This window comes from Dermacentor albipictus, chromosome 6 (genome assembly GCF_038994185.2).
Source record: "Dermacentor albipictus isolate Rhodes 1998 colony chromosome 6, USDA_Dalb.pri_finalv2, whole genome shotgun sequence".
Taxonomy (NCBI): Eukaryota; Metazoa; Arthropoda; class Arachnida; order Ixodida; family Ixodidae; genus Dermacentor; species Dermacentor albipictus.
Genome location: NC_091826.1, coordinates 92,003,049 through 92,012,088, shown reverse-complemented (window position 1 = coordinate 92,012,088; position 9,040 = coordinate 92,003,049). Strand labels below are relative to the sequence as shown.

General features: G+C 40.9%; 1 long non-coding RNA gene across 2 annotated transcripts in view; it reads right to left on the bottom strand.

The window, feature by feature from the left end:
* Positions 1 to 5,214: 5,214 nt before the first annotated feature.
* The window catches only part of LOC135897655 (uncharacterized), an 87,773-nt gene continuing 83,947 nt past the window's right edge, over positions 5,215 to 9,040 (bottom strand). For both annotated transcript variants that reach the window (XR_011515338.1, XR_011515339.1), the window contains one exon: positions 5,215 to 7,531. This is a non-coding gene — a long non-coding RNA (uncharacterized lncRNA). The remainder of the gene's footprint in view (positions 7,532 to 9,040) is intronic.

Here is a 9,040-nt window from a genome sequence, read left to right as displayed (position 1 = left end):
GTCGCACAGATGCAGGCTGACTTAAAAAGACTTGTTGACAATGAAAGGCATTGCACAAGTAGGCGGCAAACAGAATCATTCTGCACCAGTGTCAACGATCAAGAATCACACAAGTAAAAGGTAGCCTCGACTGTGATACGACAAAAGGCTTGCACATGACATACTGGAGCAGCGCTGGGGTCACAGCCCCAACTGCATCGAACGAAAAAACTGCGCAAAGATGCTGCCAGCATATGATCGAACTAAGAACCCTCTCCTGCTTAAAATTTCAGCCAGAGTACATGGTATCAGCACCATGTGAGACTATCCCCAAAGTTCTTTCGTGTTCTCTTGCAAGTATACAGTCAGGCCTACAGACTGGGTATTTTCTGTTCAACTGTCCTAGTTCTGCCAGTTTGCAAATGAACTACTACTTAATCCACTGAATGGACTGACGACAAAGCCTGACTTGGGATAGCCTGTGAGGCAAAGACGTTTGCGCATGGTGACAAATGTTTACTACAAGGAATGTTGTGCCAAGCTTTGCATGCATTACAGTGTGCAACCTATGACTAGCACTGCTCTCCATTTCAGGTGAAACTTCATCTATCATTAGTTCTGTGCTCAACCATCCATCACAGGCCCACAGACTCATTAATTAATTTTTCTGTTCGTCGGCCTCCAGTTGCTGCCTATGACATAAAGAACATGTGTGACAGTTGCAGCAGCCACAGATATTAAGTGCTGATGAAGATTCACATGAAGCTGTACGTGACTTCACGAATGCTTGCCGAGTATCACAATCCAGTTGAACCATGCCTGAGCAAAACTTGAATTCCAAGTGTGACTCATTGTGAACTGTAAACAAAGCTCACATGAAGCATACGACAATTCACAGACTGCGGAGAAATGGGGACCTAATACCAGCCTTTGGAAGTACGAGTGGACGAATCAAGAAAAGCTTACAATAGACATTTTGCTACCAAAATTGAAAAAAACATAATTATTAATGCTGCCAGAAATGATCCAGAAACAGAACATTCAGAACCACTGTACCCCCTCGGAATGAGCTTCAAAATTATGCAACACCTTAAAAATGGCGGAGTCTTTGTGTAGAATTTGCATCAAATTCACTAACCACCAGCTGCACAAGCTGTCTGCTGACATGCAATTTAAAGGCTGTTAAAAAAGAAAGTTATACAATTAACAGCCCTGCATCTTTGACAAGAATGCTTCACTAGCATTTACTACTCATCTAAAACAAATTTAGATAAAAAGAAATTTTGTTGCAGCAGTTTTTAAATGCCGACAATGCAGTAGGGCACACGGGGCATGGTTAGTGACACTACAAGCATTCAAAGCACACTGTGTGATGTTAAACCAGAAACAAACAGTATATGCATTTCTCTCTCTGGTATGTTTTGAATATCTCTCTATGTTCTGAATAACTGATGCTATGCAATAACTTGATTCAAGACTAAACAAATGTGGCCTGTAAGCTATATTCTAGAAAATCTTGCAAAAACTAAATTTCAATGACAAGAGCACAATCAATGTTTTTGTCACTATGTTCAGCAGCCTGCATTAGTTCTCAGAGCATCTTTCTTGTATATTTAGCTCGTAAGTCAGTTAATGTCAAATTAATCCCACTTGGAGATGCACACATAAACAAGGAGCACATGACCAAATGCTGAAATATACTTTCCATTACTGCTGACGCTATACAAAATCAGCTGCAGCTTTCATGTTGGCAGCAAGTAATACCTGACACATAATTTGTTTATTTGGGTTAAATATTTAACATTACGACATGATTAATAAAGTTTATAACACCTGCAAGTTTACGAACTAAGGCAAAACACATTTGTTTAGTTCTAGCTGCAGTACTTCTGTGAGTAAATACTACTACAAAGAGGATTGAACACTGCACTTTTACACAGACATTAATGGCTCTTCAGCTTGATATTAACAAGAAGGCTTCACTTTAGCTTGCCTTTGTAAATTTTCAATAGTTTCCTTACAAAGGTTCCCAGCTGCCCAATATGTGAACCACACTGGCCTCAAAAATGCCTTTTCGTGAAATACTAGCCATCTTAGCTCCCATTATGAAAATTTTAGGTTAACTGTATTTACCACACTGTGACTAAGAACTTGAGGCCAGCTATGCCAAGCCTTTGTCGAGTATCAAATATTACCCAGAGTGCAATATTCAAGAACTCTGTCAAACTTGACTGAACTCTAGAGGTCACAAATCCAGCATAAAAATAAAAACAGTTGTATTGTTCTACAAAAAAATGGCTCTTCCGTTTCACTTGTAGACTAGACAAGTTACACAAGGCATGGAGACAGCACATAGACATCGTGTAATAGCAACACAATGTCCAGTTCAATGCCATTATAAGCCCTGGCATCTCTCGAGTCAACAACCCTGCACTATGCTTCCCTGTGAAGCTATGTCTATGCACAATATTTAAAGAAAAATCTATCAGGATGGAAGTCGAGTAAACATCGTTTAACAGGATATAAATTTTTTTTCACCAGGAAAACTCGCACCGTTCTCAAAACATAAAAGAACCACAGCGCCCTGTGCCATGTTAGTTATGTTTCAAAAATCATAATAGCAACATTCTAACACATCCTTAAGTGTGCCAGCAGGAAATTGGTACAATAACTTGTCTCGGTTGCAGCCTTGCTTATGGGCACGTAAACACACTTGCCAACATCCAATATTGCACAGATAGCAAATAAATGCATTCCAGAAGTGAGACGAACAATGCCAGATGTCAGTTGCACCCAGCTTTAGTGGTGCAGTAAAAAGGCACAGCATCCTTTTGAGAGGGCTTTTCAAAGAAAGGCCAATAATATTCAGGAACAAAAATAAGCTGGTACATGTTGGCTTGGGATACAATGTCGCATTTGATGACATCTTGCTTGTTATGCAGCAACACAATCCTAAGCTTTCACAACACAAATCGTAGATACACACCATTGAGGTTTACGCCTCATACATGTCCTGTCCAGGTACAGTGGTGCCTTACAGAACGAGCTTAATTCATTCCTTAGGTGGGTTTGTTCTGCGACAAATCCGTTCTGCAGGACGTCTCTTCCCCAGTGTTTCCCATGGGAAGATCATTAATTTGTTTTGTACCTTGTTTAATCACGCAAACGCAAAGAAAAAGAACTGTACAACACATTAGAAAAAATTGTCAGTACATTTACCAAGGAAGGAGGATGTTTGAAGAAGAGATTGTGGACAGGAAGAGGCGATATTGTCAACAACCCAATTTAGGGAAAACGGCTTGGCAGGAGAGGTGTCGGAGAATGGAGTAAGGCAGACTGCTCACACTACTGTTAGCAAACAAATGCACCTTTTGAAGCAGTTCTCAGCGCAGCCTACCAGAGTCATTCTGCCCAAGCTAGGTAAGGTGGAAGACACTCCTGTCTCTGTCTGGGCCTTTTCTAAATACCCAGAACACAACTTTCTCAAGCTGTCCTGCCTCTCCCTTCTAAGCATGTCTGAATGTGAGACAAGAGTGATGGCAGAGCAAGAGTAGTCGCGGGTATAGTATAGGTATTACGACAAGAGAAAATGGAGGCCCGGAAGTGTGAAGGCCAAGAAGAGAACACCCAAGTGGACCTGCACATCGCCTCAGCCTCCGCGTTCCTGGGCCACCATTTTTCTCTTGTAATACACTATGCCCTCGGCACGTCTGGACATCACCTGGTCGTCCGGTTCGCTCAGAGAAACCGGGTAAGTTCTGCAAGCTGAAAGTCCGAGTGGGTATGGCTTGCTCTTTGAAATGTCTACTGAGCAATCCGTTCGCGAAGTGAGGCACCACTGTATAATGTCAAGAACTCTAAAGTGATCATCACACTGGCAGAATAAATGGCACTGGCCAAACAAAAAATGACAGTCTTCAGAACACAAATTTATTCTGAGCACAATCGCACAAGAAAAATGGACACTTCTGCGCTTGCATTGTATATCAGTCCAACGGGCTGAGGTACAAGCACTGATAAAAGAGTCACATGGGCGAGGTGGAACAGGGACTACACAAAAAAGAGAAGCAATACGAATTGTAAAAAATTCACACCTAAAGGCAAACATTTGGCACCCGCATGGGAGCTCTTCACTCATACATATGGCTCTACATGCAGCTCCTTTTAATATGTTTTAACAAGGGATGCTGTTAAAAGAAGGACACAAATGGATGATCCACATCTTTCCAGTTCACTCTGTGCACTGTAGCTGGCATCAGCTGCGCCTTTGAGCAAAGTCACCAAGCTACCCCAACGATTCAGGAACACACCTCAACTCAAACCTCCACCTTTTCTCCAAGAGAGTGGTAGCACCCACATGAAGTAGTACCTGTGTTTCCAAAACGCTGCTCACTGATGCCTGATCTACAATTTAGTAATCGGGCATTCCTGCCATCTACTAAAGGAACCAGGTTGACAAGAGTGTTTCCTAAGCAACTTAAAACACTGCAGGAATCGCTGAGGAGCGTTACAAAAGATCTCCATGCACTGCAAACAGGTTAACTATGAATAAAGGTGCATTCGTGAACTGTGGGGCCTCTCTTTTACAATTCTGGCTGTAGAGGGTTTCTTTACTGTTCAATATGTCCACAAAAAATGCCACAATTTTAGTTTTGTTACACGAACTCTGTAGCTGCTTCAAGTATGCAGCGGTTCTCAAAGCATTTCGTCATCCCCTAAAACAGCTGCAAAGCACTAAAATCAGCATTAAGCAATCCTAGTGCAAGCGTACATCTTTTAACCTTGTGTCACAGCTGCCACAAAGACTGTTTTTACACTCGCTAAACTAAGAAATACTGTCGCAGCAAAAGCTATCCCACTTGTGATGCCCCAAGGTAGCAAAACCCAAAAGCGATATTAATGAAAGTACACCAACAATGCTGTGCTCACAAACAACTTAATGTCGCAATAAAGGGAAACCTTTTCAAAGGGTGTGAACTCAAGCTAATTGGTAATGATTAATTGCACATATTGCACTGTTTTTTAGCTATAAAGGGAAAGCTATGAGGCAAAGCTTACAACGCAACAGAACTGATTAAAACTATTCATCTCATTTGCATTTATTCAGGCTGGAAAACCAGAAATATAAACATCTCACTTATTAGCACTGCATACCACTTACTGTAGTGCTTATATTTAAGTGAAACACTTAGACATAAAACACATGACCCAGTGTTAGATTTTAAATTTCTTTCATTCACTTTGTTATTCCACATTTTAGTAAACACAACACTGTAACAAGTGAAAGTTATGCTGATTCAGGATCTGCTCCACTAGACGGAAACAGAAAGCGCCATCCAACTTAGCTCAAGTACTTGGCACAGTAATGCATTTGCAAAAGCATTGCCTCTGTAGACATTGCTTTATTGGCACAGAAAGTCGTCCATGAATATACTTTATTACTGTGAATAGAAATGGCACAGTGACATACACTGTTTAAAGCCACACTCACAGAAAACCTCTGTGCCATGGTTAAATGTGGAAGTTGTTTCTTGCTACACGTGCAGTTACCATGGCAACGAGACAAACGACACCAACAAGTACTAATAACAACCAGACATAAAAATAAGTTTTTAAAAAGCCAACCAGAACAGCAGGCACATTTAGCATTACTGCCAAATTTCTGCTTCGATGGCCTCCTAGAATTCTTTCCCTAACACACGCTTTAGTGGAAATCGTTGAATCTTGGAAAAGGACTAAGCGAAGCCACACCTGACTAGAAAAGCGATGCAGAATTTTTGAAAATGCGAGCTAAACCACGCAGCCCAAACTGCAAAGGTGTAATTCTCTAATCTTTTTAAGTCCTTGCCAGCATCATAAGTTTATGTCTATTTAAACAATTCACTTGAACAATTACATTAATTTTGATCTGCAATTTTATTTAGTATGCTGTTTCTTTTTACAGTAGAATGAGAAGGTTAAATTGATGTGCACACTAGCTTGTCTGTTTACGGTGATGGCAATTCACCAGCTAACAAATGTTTAAAGGTATCGTTCAGCACAAGACGTGCCTTTCTGTATCGGAAGTTTCTCGAACGTTATTTCAGGTTCTATGCATTGTATGCTGTCACCGAACCTTATGTAATCAGGTTGTATGTGTGACGCGAATTGCGTCCTACTTTCTGGAACGCACGCAGGCACCAACTATCATGCTGGAACCTTCAACGTGTCATGCATAATGCACTTGAACCGCAGATCAAATTTCAACAATTGACAAGTGTGCTCGCCACTACCACTATTCTGAGTGTCACTTGTTTTTCTGTGTACAGGTTCGCCGAATAAACAGTTAGTTCCATGACTTGTATTGCGCTACTATGGCTGTTCAATGTCGCTACAAAGTGACAATATAAAGCAGCATGTCCCATATGCAGTAGGACCTCACCGATGCATTCTCACCCTATACAATTTCATGGTTTGTACATTCATGGCGCACAAGAATTACCGTAGCCATTTCAATAACACATTTTCAAAGATTACAGGTTTGGCATGGTGCCGCTTAAAGTGCTTTAAAGGTTCAGTCTTTGGTACTAAAGTAGCACATACTAATGATCTATACAAATAAGGGCACACAGGCATTCTTATACCCATTGTCAAAAAAAAAAAATTTAAGCCCAACCTGCCACCACAATTTGGGCGTTTAATCCCCACTGTTGTAACATCATCAGCCCCATGGCCTCAGCACATTGAATCTGCTGCTGCTTTCAGCAATACACAAAGTTTCATAAATCTTACCCAACACATTCAGAGTTTGCGACCGTCACACACAGTAGTGCCCCTCCAATGCGGATTGTTTCCCACGGCTTCATGCTCTGCACAATGGGGACATAAAGCACACCCAGTAACCTGCTGGCTTAACACCAGAAAATACGCGGCAGATAGTTCGTAAAAGTGGTTCTAAAATGGTGCTGAATAACCAAGCAATATGCCTTCTAACATTTAGGATCTTGCAGGCCTGCATCCACAGAATTCATGTAGAGCATCAGAGCTATTACACGAGAATATTGGGCACTTGCAAGGTCATCTCTATAAGTGCAGTCCACAGTTCAAGAGTCGCATCAGGCTTCATCAAAAATTTTGATTATACACTGGAATGTGTAGAGTGCCACCCATGAAACATTCTACTGCAAGAAATCTGAAAAGGGGCTTAGTAGTAGAAAATATTTTAAAAAGAACGAAATTTGCGAGGCGATGATGCAGGAACACGAGCTACCCTCCCAGCAACAGAGGCTATCTGACTGGCTTGACAAGTGTCGGCACACAACATTCCTCCCTTGCCTGCGATCACATCAGAGGCGAGGGTGCTTTTTCAACAGGTGGCGTTTGAGGTGGTGATTGCGCTTGAAGGCCCTGAAGCACAGCGGGCAGAGGAAAGGGTGCTGGTCTGAATGCGTCACTTGGTGTAGACGAATGTTGCCTCTCCGGGTGGTCATGTAGGGACACAGCGAACACTGGTACTGAATCGAGCCGTTGCCTTTGTCCACAGGCACCACAGAACTGGCCTGGCGATGGTCCCCTGAAGAGAAAGGCATACAACAGCTGATTTGTGGGTAGTGCGGAACTAAGCAGTGTCACGTTTCTGATGCTGCCACGTGGCAAGCAATACTTCATAAACTTCCAATGACTAGTCTGACATGTGGTACAATTTCACGCGGTCAGGAAAATTTGACATATTAGGAAGGAATTTCAGTCAGTAACAGTGTCAGAATAAAATGCTACTGCAGACGACATGCATGTGCTTGACCATTGCAGAATATGGGATGAGGCATTGATTATCAAAAAAATAAAAAAAAGAGAGAACCTGAGAACCTGCCTTTTACTAAAATCCCTCTTGATTCAACTGACACTTAACGCTAATAGAACTGAAGAGAATGTACCATTTGCCTCGTATGCACTCATTGTGCTGTACACGGAATACAGGATGATCACTTTAAGGTTTTACAGCGTTTTAAAAATAGCTGGTTGGAGATAACACAATTCTAGTCCTTGAGCTGCATTATTCAGAGGGGCAGCCATTACTTGCGCGAGAAATTGAAACACATATTTGATGAATTAACACAAACTTTTCTAATTATATTCTGAATTATATTCTGAATTAGTTACCTTGTGGCACATATTGCTATTTACGAATTGTAGCCGGTTAGTTTGCTAAGTGTATCCACTTTTATTGAATTTTAAGAATGACGCCAGTTTGGAGATATGTACAATCAACTCGTAAAAATGCACTGTTGTTCCACTTACTTTTTTAAACAAAACACTCTTTTATGCATCAAAGAACTAAAGTAACTAGAACACCCATGTATTTGGTTTTACACTTTACAAAATAGCATCTCAGAACTGGTGTCATACTGAAAATTTATTTTATGTGGACACGTCTTGCCAGCTCACCAGCTATAATTTGTATTTTCAATATATGCTGTAAAGAAATTAATTAAGAATTAGTGAATTTCTGTTACCTAGCTGAATATGTGTTTTGATTTTTCATGCTAGTATAATCTGCCTCATTGAATACTGCAGTTCAAAGAGAAGAACTGCATTATCTGCCACACTTAATGCTTAAAAATTGCATAACTTCAAAATGATCACCCTGTATAGAGTAATGACGTCTTACTCGCAATGGAAAATTAAGGAACTTGTATAGGTTCCAAAACATACGCTACATATAATGACATGGCCAGTGGCAGCTCTTTCTCCTTTTAAAAGAAGTTCAAACAAAAAATGTTTGCACATATTAAAATTGATCCTCATGTAAATTCTTCCGAGTGGCCACACAGGTGGATTTCATATGCAGCAGCATGCCATGAATAATCTAATATTCGACACTTTGTATCATGCTAGTTACATACTTCAATTTCTTACCAGAAAGAACCTGCACATATGCAACATCACAGAAATTCTACAAATCAACAAACCTGGAATAGCAGCTGGCTGCTTGAAAGAGCCAAATCAAACTGCTCTCGGCTAAGATCTGATAAGCTATTTTAAGGCCCCTTTTAAGCTGCCTAAATATGCCCACTTCAGGGGT